Genomic DNA, 13,282 nt, shown 5'->3' on the forward strand with positions numbered 1-13,282 from the left:
AGGGGAAGACAGATACATGGGGGAGGGAGGCAGGACAAGTAGATTATGATATAAGCAGGATATCAATGGGGCAATACAATATGTAGGCAACAAATGCACATAAAATAGTCTTATAAAAACAGTCAATAAGAGTTTGGCATAGTCCTGGGTTAGAACCCTTGACACTATGCAAAAATCAGTGCATAGATCTAAGCATTATCTCAGCACACCACAAAGGAACTCCTGCTTTACAAAGTTAAATCACACAATTGAAGGGACAGTGACAACTTTTTGAAGCAAGACAGGATATAGGCATTAGGCTTCATCACAGTAATGCCAGAAGCAAAATCCCATTAGATAAATATTACAACATTTAGCCTAATACATATGCAACAGTAAAAAGTAATGTTGCAGACAGGGTGAAGAGACAGAGAGGGAGTTTGGTTTATGGGACATTTACAGTCATCTTTATGGTGTGTTACTCTCAGGTGCTTCCTCATTATGAATCTGTTATGTTCTATACTATAAACTGTTTGCTGTAGGGAGCATGAATGGAAAGAAAAGTATAAACATAATTAAGATATAAGCAGGATAAGGATGGTTTTCTAAGTCTCCCTGTTGGAGGTGGAATGTATTTACAAATAATTTGTTGCCGCAGTATTCAAATTTGGTGTTATGTTTTTCCTAGTTCTGCTAGGTTCATGAAATGTAAATGAAGATACATACAGGTATTTGTAGTTAAAAGACATGATAGGAAAATAAAATAATATGAAATAATATTTTGACATATGTCTGGAATAAAACCCTTGACACTATGCAAAAACATCAATCTACAGATATGTGAATTATCTCAAAATGCCTCATAGGAATTCCTAGTTCATTACACACAGCAGCTTAATAACTGTTAGAGTAACTGTTTCAGGGTCGTTCCTTTACTCTGTATTCCTATAGAGCAGCAAGGTTAGACACATTTGCACAACAATAAATGGAATAATGTTGGTGATGTCAAAAACTCATCATTTTTTCCCTGTAAGACATGAAACACCATTCACTGTAACTCAGCATTAGTGTGCAATGCCAAGCTCCCTGCAAATGCTGAGGACAAACATGGGGCATTTCTGGCTATGTCTGTAGTATGTGATTCTATTTTTTGACCAGATTAGACATGTAAGCAAGGGATTAAAAGAACAGTGGTTGAAAATGAGGGCAAGCAGAGGGGAGGACACAAGATAAAGAATACCAGAATTTGTTGGATGGTGGTGGTACAGCACCAAGGCTATTCACTTCTTCACAACATATATGTAGAATTGTACACAGAATTTGATGAATTTGAAGAGTCACCTCACCAGGGATGGGTGACAACAACAGAATAATGTTGCATAGCCAATTGGACCAAATCAAGTGTGTCAAGATGACATATAGGTAAAGTGGAGAGATTAAAGCATTTTTGGACACTGGCTGGTCATTTTTTTGTTTTAATATAACAGTTTGGTTGTGTTTTGGTTTTAAAGTGGAGAGCTATGTATGGGGCATAATTTTATGTGGAACAGGTACCCATTTTTATTTTTATTTATTTTCTGGAGAGAGAGGACTGTTGGGTAAGGTGCTTAGGAGTAAGAGGGTCAAGTAGGTAGGTAGGTACTTTAGGTAGCAGGTACAGAAATACAGGGCATACAAGATAGATATGGATGGTGATGGACAAAAAGGTTAGGGGATACCATGACTTCAGATAGGTGGGGGACATTGGAGGTGCACCCACATCCGGGTCCTACTTATGCCTCTTCATGCCATTGTAATAGTGATGATATTCTTCCTCAATGCATGAAATGCCAGCTGCACTGGAGAAAGCCTTGGCTAAGCTATTCCAAGAGACCCAGTATAATCCCCCTGCAGCAGTCTAGGGTTGTAGCTCTTTATGAGGACTGCCACCAATATTTTGGACTCCTCAACACTCCACCATTATGCTCTAAATGGAACACCAACCCTACCTTTACCAACCATGTCTACAGCAGTACTGCTGGAACTATGTATCTGCATTTCTGCCCAGTTTAGATATCTCATGTAACAGCTGGTGTACAAAGGCACACAGCCTTGACAGCTGCAGTTGCATAATTGAAAACACAAACAAAGCTTGGTAGAGATGATTGCAATGATTACATCCAAAAACAATGAAGGAATGAAATATTGCAGTGAGATTTGGCCATGTATGATGCACGACCTGTTTTCACATGCTCCAATGTTAAACACTGGAATACTTTATGGTGTTTCTTTTTTTTTTTTTTTTGGTGGTTCTTATAACCATTGTTTGTTGTAGGTAAAATGGTATGACTTGTAAAATATTGGGCTACTGGCTGTTGGGAGTTACACAGTATTCAAAATTGAGTAATACCGCCTGGGAATCAAACGAATGAGAAAAAGAATGATGAAATGTTAACCTTTGCTTGTAACTTGGCAAAAAATAAATAAATAAATACATTTGAAAAAAGATGAATCTAAAATTAAAACAATCAAAGGGTATATATAGCAATGACCAAACCATGTAATCCTTAATGCATCCTTTTCACGGCTCTTTGCCACATCAAAACTTGAATTCAGTCACACATTGTCAGGACTTTAAGCAATGCCAAGTAATGTGAAAGGAGACAGGCAGCAGATGACATTGGATCTTTTTTGACACAGCAGATACAATTAACTCATACACTCCAATGGTGCTCAGGAAATTTGCACTGTAACTTTCAAAGGGGTGGAGCCTAAGTCTTTTCACAGAATCAAATTATGTCCTCACATTTCAAACAAATGTTCATATCACTGGAACCATGGCGGTTATGAAAGAAGCATAAATGGTAAACTCTTCAGCACAACCTGTTTTTATAGTGGTAGTGTTCTTTAGGTTCTAGGTTTTAAATTGAATTTTATAAGTCACAGTAAACATAGTAACTATTACATTTGTAATATTTTGTAAACAACTTACAATATCTCAGCAACTACTCAAGTTACAGACATACTGTCAGCAATATCTTGTCATCTAGCTGAGAGCTTTCATATGAGGCTAAGGAGTTTTGTCTATGTTACTTACTTACTGAGATATTTAGAAAATGTGAAAATTATATCTATGCAAACTAAAATCATAAAAACAAAAGTTAGTATCTATTTATCTACAATAGACACAGGTCAAATATTAATGCAGTTGAATTTGCCATTGTGTAAGCTTTAAGAAGAAATCTTTTAAAACCTTGTACATAGCATGGTGTTGGAATTATTGATACAAATATGAACAAGCAATATTTGACACCTAGAGGTTTCAGTAGGAGTTAACTACAGATGCACCAGGAGGCACTACAAAGGACATTTCTATCTGTCAGGATTACAACTTGAGAGCTATATTGATGTAATGCATCATATGTAATACAGTTTTCCACTTGTCATGTTACTACTTTTGTGTTATCACAATTTAGAAAATATCATATTTCAACAGATGCATATCACATGTTATTAACAATGTGAAAAGTTGAGTTTCCAATAACAACATATTCATATACAAAAATGTGTAATCAGTAGCCATTCTAAACCACTTCTTAAAATTATTTGTAAACCGGATTTAAACCCTGTATTACCTGCACTCTTTCTCTAGGATCAGTGCAATTACACCTTATGCCAAAGAGACTGGTAGTAGACAAATACATTTTCTCCACTCACTATTATCCAGAGTACTAATGTCAGTGTACCAGCACTAGGCTTGTTTGTTCAACTGAAGGCAAATTAAATTAAATGTTCAATATTTTGCCTTGGGAAGTGAACCATAGTTAATTACCTCTGTCATTCCCTATGGCACAATGCCAAATAGCATGCAAAAGATTATGCTAATTTTTTTCTCAAGTATCTCTTTGTGATGTTCTCTCAACTTTGTCTGTCTTAAGTGAAAATATGCACATTATTTCTGGCACACAAACACCACCTCATGTAGATTGGAACCTTGATACACTGGCACGAACATGAGGCATTTAGGACTATTTTCACTATTTGCCACATACAAGAGACATATTTATGAAGAAGGGAAGGTAGCTTATATATACTCAAGAGGTTACCTTGTATCACTTCACATTAAATGTCCTATTTAAGCCTTTTCTTACAGTTGTCCTCTGTAAATGTCCAGTAGATATGCAGATAAATTATATATTTGCAACAATTAAGTTCCTAATTCCTGTCACAAAAGCAAAACATTTTTGCAGTAATACTGTTTTTTACCTTTCTTTTATGAGTAGTATTCCCATTTTATGCTAGCCTGACATAAAAGCAATATAATTTGGATTAATTTTGATGTTTTTTTACAATTGAATTACAGACAACTTGTTAGTTAGAGGCACATTTGGATAATAAGCATTTAGTAATACAAGTGTTATAAAGGGGTTCTCTCCTAAGTCACTCAATGTAAGGCCTAACTTTTTATTTAGTCTATCCTCCCTAACACCCTCCAGTAAATGCACATCAAAGTAGCAGGAGTGTGCAATACTTAATTATTTCTGCAGTTACACTAATCATTCAGACTTGCAAGCCCTTAGCACGTAACACTCAACGCTCATTCTTGCACTGCAATGACATGTGCACAAAATTGTATAGGTCCTTACACCAAGCTTTACCTTCCCAGCACTTAGCGTATATTATGGTATTCATGAATGTTAAGGATTTGACACCTAATTTGCACATTTACAGTGTTCATAGAACTGAATCTTCACTATATAAGCTAATCGTGCAGATAAGGTACTTGAGTCATAGTAAGGGAGAATGCCTCAACCCAAATATTTTTTGATACTATTTGACTTGCATTACTTTTGTCTACTTTCAGAACTGATCTGTAAAGGTATGTTGCTGTTTCTTTTGACATTATAGATGCATTAAATTTCACAATACCATTGTTTGTGGTCTGTATTGCTTGTCCATTGCTGCTGTCACAGCCATGTATATCAGTTATTTGTTTTAAATAAAATGTTTTTTTTAAGTATATGTTGCCTGCCATTATAGAAATATTTCATTAAGAATCGAACACTTGCTGCAAAAATACGTTACATCAGGTATTAGCAATGTCAAGGGGTTTACATCTGTAGTCAAACAAATGTGTTAAGCATGTGATATATATCTGTCTACCATCAACACAAGTGGACATCCAAATAACTTTATTAATTTTTAATTAAGTAGACATTTCTTTGTAATGCTGCTATGTGGTATGGAATTACACATTACTGTCATCTTTACAAACTTTTATCTGTGCTTTTAATTTACTTTGTTTTGTGGGTGACGGGGTTGTTAACTTTCTGTATTACCTTTGTGAGAGCCTTATATCATTATGTATTTAGTGCATTATGCTCGTATAACTTCATACATATTTCTTTTGTCAACACACACTTTTTGTTTAATTCCTTTTTTCTCTTCTTATGTTTCATCTCATACAGGGATATGCTACCCAAAATATCTGGTCCCCATAAACCTCATTATTTATCTATCTATCTATCTATCTATCTATCTATCTATCTATCTATCTATCTATCTATCTATCTATCTATCTATCTATCTGTCTGTCTATCTATCTATCTGTCTATATATATAAATAGAGAGAGAGAGTGTGAGTGCTGGGAGATAAGAAAGACTGAGAGAGAGGGATTTTTATATATAAAGTTTCTTATTAAGCAGATGTGAAGTGGATTGTATTCTGGTTATTGTGTCATTTGTATTGTGATACTTATCATCCAACTTTCATCTCTGTCTCATTTTACCTGTCTAGGCACATCTGATACTGATTTTGCATGACCACCTGCACATGGTAGGAACATTTTTTCTTATTACTGTACATAAAGTAGATTTATGTATACATTAAATTCCTTTTATAGCTATGGTTTCATCAAGTATTGTTTATGTACATTTACCATAAGATAGGTTTGATTAGTTTTTATTATATTTATCTCGTTGTTTGTTATTACATGTTAGCATAAGTGATCAAGCCACCATCCCTATGGAACTCATACCACCTAATGTCAAGGTATTAGTAGCCTCTGATGATGATGACAGTGATGTTAAGGCACATTCTGGGGGTGCAGACGGTCAGTGTGACACTGAGGTTGTAATTCCCAAATCCCCTGTCCATATTTTGGAGACAGTCAGTATGCCTATGCATACCCATACCCATGACATGGAGCCCTCAGACATAGGACAGACTGAAGGTGACAAGTTGATCAGGCTAGTGTGCTTACTCCAGTTGTAAATCTGGCTGAGTCTCTGCAAAGCCATCATGTGGATAAGACACCACACAAGTGTTTTAGTAGAGGTATTTTGAGGAGGCCTGCTGTGTGCCCTCCTCCTGATGTTGGTGTGTCAGTAGATTCCATGAAATGCATGTATAGGGCCATCACAGTGGCAGAAGCATAATTCACCAGGACCTCAGAACAGACAGTGTGAGTACTAAATGCATTCTGATGTGTGGGACTGCCTGAATCATGTGGGTGACTCCTTGAATGAATGACACACTGGGTCAGGCAGTGTCTGTAAATGGAATGTCTGCTGGTGGAGGGTCAGCATCCATGTGGCCAGAGAGGTGCCACATCATCAGGTGTTAGTCATCATGCCCAAGCAAGATTTCCCTCCCATAGTGGCACTGCTTACACTGCTCCATTAGTGGTTGAGGTGTCCACACCCATACATGGTAGACCATGTGGTCATGGTCCTGGATGTCATTGGGATGAAAGTTCATCCAGAAGGCATAATTCACATTCAGGTATCACCCTAACTTCTAGCCAGGATGATTGAACTAGCAGTGCAACTCCTGGCAGTGGTAGTTTCTATGGTCAGTGATGAAGACACTGAATTGACTACTCTACCATGCACAGCTTACACCTGTCCAGGATGCAAGGACACAGCTGCTTTGATTGTGTTCATACAGATCACACACAGATCATCTTAGCCATACCATAGCAAACACACACACACACACACACACACACACACACACACACACACAAATACAACACACACACACACACACACACACACACACACACACACACACACACACACACACACGCGCGCGTGCACACACACGCACACACACACATACACACACACACACACACACACACACACACACACACGCGCGCACACACACACACAGACTTCTTTGATGTCATGCTTGCCCTCCTGTGCCCCCGGCACCTTTTGCAAGTGGTGGTGATGGTGCCCTGCCCTTTGCATGTTTCTCTGTGGCTTTAGGTTGCTTATATATCAAATACAAAGAGTGGATAACTAATGCTTTCCTAGTCAGATACTTGTTTTCCTCACATATATTGCAAAAATTGTGTCATTAATATTTCTTTTTTTCCTGCTTAGTTATAAATTATTATATACTTGATGAATGTAATTATATTGGTTGCGGTTGTATTATTCTTACTAATTCATTCTTTCTAGTTATGGATTGCTGCTTGTTCTTATAGTTGTGCAAACTATAGCTAACGTTGACCATCTTGGTATGCGAGTTTTTCATGGTTGTCATGAGACAAGGTTCTAGTGCATAACCTGCATCCCCCACTAGATACTCTTGTGAAAAGTCATCCTTAACAAACCATGTAAATAGGCCACAGGTGTGCTGTATGTGTGAGGTATGGAAACTGCCATTGTTACCTGCACACACATTGTATATGATGCCGTGAGCATTACAAACAACCTGACAGTTAACTGTGTGGTATCCTTTCCTGTTGATGTACCTTCTTCCCTCTTCATTGGGTAGGGCTTTTATTTTCTATGTGCATGCTGTATATGGCTCCCCAAAACCACAGAGAAGTATGCTATGGGATGAAACTGCTGCATGGTCGTTGCTTTCTCATCAAGAGTATGTGGGAACCACATATGATCAGTTGCATGCTGTAGTATAGCATTTAGAAGGTGATGTAAAATTCTAGAAGCTGAGGCTTGTGACACCCCTAATACATCCTTTGTGAGCATCTGAAAAGCCCCTAAAGCTAGTGTTTTTAATGCTACACAAACCTCTGTTTCTACTGGTATGGGTTCTACACAATTTCCCTGGGGTTTTAGGTAAGGGCAGTAGAGTTTGAATATTTCCACTATTGCATTGTACACCTCTGTATCGATCTACAGTTTCTGTATGATGCAATCCATGATAGGTCAGATGGGATTTGAACACCCTTCTCCTCCTCAGTCAAGGTCTGGCAGAAGCAGCAGCAGCAGAAGCAGCACCTGGAATTAAAGCGCTGCACGTACTGATTAGTGATGGCAGTAGCAATCTCGTAACGTCTTCATGGCTGTATTCTAAAGAGTTTTGGATTGGGCAAAAGGGAGCACTGAGTGTACACAATCACTTTATACATTCCTTAATAGCTGCACCACATTGGACTGGTTAATTAGCAGGCAATTCAAGTACATATGCCTTTATTAGCATATTGTGAAGTTTACCCCTGGTGGTGTGCATGAAGTGCAGAGCTGTGTAACAAATACCACATGGGGTGCTTGTGCCCATGACAGCAACACTAAGTGAAGGTGCTCATGAATCTGAACCAGGGTAAATTATATACTTAACGCAAGCATTGTGTCTCTCTGGCTTCTTTCTTTTATATGTTACTTGAAAAATTACTTCAGTCAGTAAAAATGTTTGTTTAGGTTAAATGGCATGCTTAAAGTGGCACAGCATCCCAGCAGCAAGTGAGTATAGCAAACCCAGGCATACAAGATGAAGAAATAAGCCGCCCCTAGATTTAATCCTGTACTCTAGTGCCAGGCACTAATACTCCCACATGCCAAAATAGTTTGTATAATGACTGCATTTCATGGTATTATAAAACAAATCAAATACATAACTACACTAACATTGGGATTTAGAAATAAAACAGGGGAGGACACTGCCAGACCATCACTATTTACTTTGTGTATGCAATAAGATGTGATGGTCATAGCATATGGAGTAAATATCGTGAAGACTACAGCGTATTAAATATCCCACTCAAACCATCAGCGGGGACTGCAGGATGGATAAAAACTACTATGTTGTGGCCAAAGGGAACAGAAACCACTAGCAGTGCTCATTAGATGTGCATACATATAGATGAGGGTCTGTGCTATGCTCTGTTAAATGTAATGGCAGGAAGGAGACATGATTTGGAAGAATAAAAGGGACATGATACATATCTGTCTGCCTGTATCCAGTATCTGTCTGCCTGGGATGACATGATTGACAGACCCCGATGCTTTGCCGGAGACGGCCTGCATCTGTCACTCCTGGGATTCCAGGTACTAGCTAAGGCTCTTGCCAACCCTAAAGTGCCTTTTTTAGGCAGTGTTCCAAAGACCAAAATCCCACTGTAACAGCTACAAGCAAATGCAATCTAAGTCTCATGCTGCTCAGTGCTAGAAGTCTAAATCTCAAGATGCACTCGCTCGAAGTTCTACTCAAAATGGAGAGGAGAATGTCAACATCTGTGCTGTAATGGAGACCTGGTTTAAAGATGCAGAAAGCACCCCTGGTGCTCCCAGGCTACAACTCATTTCATACCTTTTGGCCCCAGAATACAGCCGGAAGCTCCAAAGGTGGTGGTGTCTCCATATTCTTAAAGGATACACACACCTCTAGACTGGTAGCCCAGCATAATGCATCTGAGATACTTCAGGTGCAACTAACACTGGGTAAGATGGCAATATAAGTCATAGCTTGCTACAGAACCCCAAACAGGTCCCTAGACTCATTCCAACTTTCTAAGCACCCTGGAATCTATCAAGGTCCAACCCAATACTCTCATACTGGGTGACTTCAACTACCCCTCCATCAACTGGGAAAACTATTCAAGTACCAATGTACAAGCCCAATGCTTTCTGGAATTTATCAATTCCAATGCCCTGGACCAGCTCATTCTGACCCCCACTAGATGAGGCAACATCCTCAACCTGGTTATCACCAACATGGGAGACCATTGCTCCACACCGATAGTCAATTCCTCCCTGGTTAAATCTGACCACAAACTGATCACCATGGAAATGTCCATCTCACCTACACCCCCTGCTAAGGTGACCACCCTGAGAAACTTCTCTAAAGCCAACTTTGGGCTCCTAAAAAGAGAGGTGGCTAACATCTTGGCACCCATGCCCATGGAAAATAGCTGTATGACTGCCGAATCATACATTAGCATGTACACAAATCCATGGAGCTTGCCATACCAAAAAGAACTAAGACGCTGTCCTCCAAAAATCTGGTGGTCTCCAGCTATCAATAAACTCTACAACAGAAGGAAGAAACTGTTGCAGAAAAAAATGAAGTTACAAGACTGGAAAACCTCCCTTATCAGTCTCAACAAAAAGGTGCAATCCCTTATTAAATCCTTGAAAGCCAGCTATGAAGGCAGAATTGTGGCTGACACCAAAAACAACCACAGCTATATGAAAAACCTCAAAGACAATATCCAGATTGGCTCTGAGTTATTGCACAATGGCACCTCTTATACTGAGCCAACAGATATAGCCCACATACTGGCCAACAGATTCAGTGCCAACTTTACCCCTCTCTCCTCCCAAGGGCCCTATCATAATACCAGAAAGCCTGGTACCCACCATTTCTATGGCACAGGTAAATGCTGAGTTGTCCAAAGCCAAGAATACAGCATTCATGGGACCTGATAATATCCCTGGGTGCATCCTATAAGAGCTACAAAACTAACTGGCACCACATCTGTGTGCCCTGTTCAATCACAGCCTTACCTCAGGCTATGTCCCAAATGAATGGTGCACTGCTACAGTCATCCCACTCCATAAAGGGGGAGCAACTACAGGCCTTGGGAACTATCGCCCTATTAGCCTGATGAGTCTGGTATGCAAAACTATGGAGTGCATCATCATGGACCTGCTTAACAAAGATATAGGCAATCTCTAAACTCTTGACCCCACACAGTTTGGCTTTGTCAAGGGGAGATCCTGCCTGCTGAACCTGGTTGACTTCTTCAAAGCAGTCACCAAGGCTGTGGATGAGGGTAAGGCAGTGTATGTAGCCTACCTTGACCTGGCCAAGTCCTTTGATACCATTCCCCACTCTGGAATCATTGTTAAACTCACCAAACTAGACATCAATCCTTACATCACTAGGTGGGGTGAAAATTAGCTCACAGACAGGACCCACAGAGTGAAAGTTGAGGACTCCAAGTCAGACTGTCGACCAGTCATGAGTGCAGTCCCACACAGCTTGGTCCTGGGCCATCTCCTGTTTGGCATCTACTTCTCAGAAGTCCAAGCCAACTCAGAAGGACTCTGGCTGACCAGGTTCACTGATGAATGCAAGCTAGCAGTCATTATCAACTCCCAAAGTGATGCAGACATCCTACAAAAGGGCCTCTCTGAGACCAGTGACTGGTGTTGGAACCATAGCCTAAAGCTTAACACCAAAAATGCGTTATCATCCCCTTTGTAAAACCTGAGTTCCCAGAAATTACCATGTTGATGGGAGCCCACTGAACTCTGAAACACTGAAGGGAACATAAGAGATCTGGGCACCCAGGTCGACAGCCACCTCACCTTCAACCACCACATTATCACTGTGATCAGAATGTCCTTCTACATGGCACATCTTATAACCAAAGGTTTTGCATCCAGGAAGAAAGAGGTCATCATCCCTTTCTACTCATCCCTCATTAGACCAATCATTGAATATAATGGCCTGTTGGGCATGTACCTGACCAGACCCCTACAACAGTTGGAGAGGCCACAAAAGTACCTCACAAAAAGGATCCTAGGCCTTAAATACATGTCCTACATGGACAGACTCATGAAACTTCAGGTGTTCTCAGTCTCTTATCGCCTACTTAGAGGTGAGCTCTGCTTGACTTACAAAGCCATGTCTGACCCAGCCCTACTTGAAATGCTACACCTAAAGAAATCCCAATCTCTCCATGCCACACGCTCTAGAGATCACACCCTCATTACCACAATTAACAGAACATGCTGAAGGGACAGGTTCATCTCCCAAAGACTGCCCATACCCTGGAATAAGCTTCCGATTCATGTCAAGCAGAGTACCTTGCTGGCCCTCTTCAAGAGAAATCTTGATGAGAGTATGTGTAACAGAAAGCTCACTCCATGAATCATTCCAGTTGCTATACTGGATAGGGGCACTGTGAACTAACATTGAGTGGCACGGTGCCCGGGCAATTTTTTTGGGCTAGGCTTGTAAAGGCTCCAGGGCCATTAGCCTTGTACACACCTACAAACCTATGAACCAATATGTGCTGATCTAAATTTTTTGACCAAAATAAAGGTTGGAAATTGGAATATAAGAAAGAGATGAAAAAGCGGAAACAAGGAAAGGGTAGAACATATGGTAAAAAGTCAGAGAATGAGCAAGAGTGAGGAAGGGAAACAGGGACAATTCTTTTGAGGATGTCAGGTGCCCATTGATAAATATATATATATATATATATATATATATATTTACAACACACACACACACACACATATATATATATATATATATATATATATATATATATATATATATATATATATAGCAACAAACACCACTATATGACCACCAAAGGTAGATACTGTAATGTCACAAAAATTAATATGCAAAAGAATATTATCACTACCAAGGCTTTAATTAAAAATTAATTTAATACCATGTAAGACAAAAGATAAGCACTTTTGGACATTTACCATGTCCTTCCTCAGATCTAAAAAACTTAAAATGTGTATTCCCTTAAAACTGGCTTTGACAGGGTGATGTCTGAGATCTGTTAACTGACTGGTTGCTTATGATTTTAAAACTACATGTTGTTTTAAGTTTTTTAGATCTGAGGAAGGACATGGTAAATGTCTGAAAGCACTCATCATTTTTAATTAAAGCCATGGTAGGGATACTGTTCTTTTGCATATACTTATATATATGTATATATATAGAGAGAGAGAGCGAGCGAGAGAGTGAGAGAGAGACACACACACACACACACACACACACACACACACACACACACACACACACACACACACACAGACATACACACACACACACACACACACACACACACATGGGTCTTCATGACACCATAGATTTTTCGCAAAGCTGAAAGTCATATGGTCGAGACCATATGTTTGACTTTCTGAAAAGCTGAAGCATTTTTATGGATATAATGGTATAGTAGGGATTGGAGATTTTACCCTTTTCCCCATTGTAGTGCAGCCTTGGAGTTGGTATATAAAATTTGCTGGGGGAGGAGTGCAGGGGAGCTTCTCCCCTGCAAAAATGTAGATTTTTGCCATCTTTTTGGAAAGTCGA

At 39.5% G+C, this 13,282-nt stretch overlaps 1 protein-coding gene across 2 annotated transcripts in view; it reads left to right on the forward strand.

Annotated features, from left to right (window-relative positions):
- The window catches only part of VWA5B2 (von Willebrand factor A domain containing 5B2), a 1,682,718-nt gene that overhangs the window by 148,199 nt on the left and 1,521,237 nt on the right, over positions 1–13,282 (forward strand). The window contains exon 2 of one of the 2 annotated variants that reach the window (XM_044070629.1): positions 5,756–5,794. The exons of the other annotated variant lie outside the window; for it this stretch is intronic. The gene's annotated coding sequence lies outside the window, so the exon portion shown is untranslated. The remainder of the gene's footprint in view (positions 1–5,755; positions 5,795–13,282) is intronic. 2 annotated transcript variants of the gene reach the window in all.

The sequence above is a fragment of the Protopterus annectens genome, chromosome 4.part1, assembly GCF_019279795.1.
Source record: "Protopterus annectens isolate FY-2018-M chromosome 4.part1, PAN1.0, whole genome shotgun sequence".
Classification (NCBI taxonomy): Eukaryota; Metazoa; Chordata; order Ceratodontiformes; family Protopteridae; genus Protopterus; species Protopterus annectens.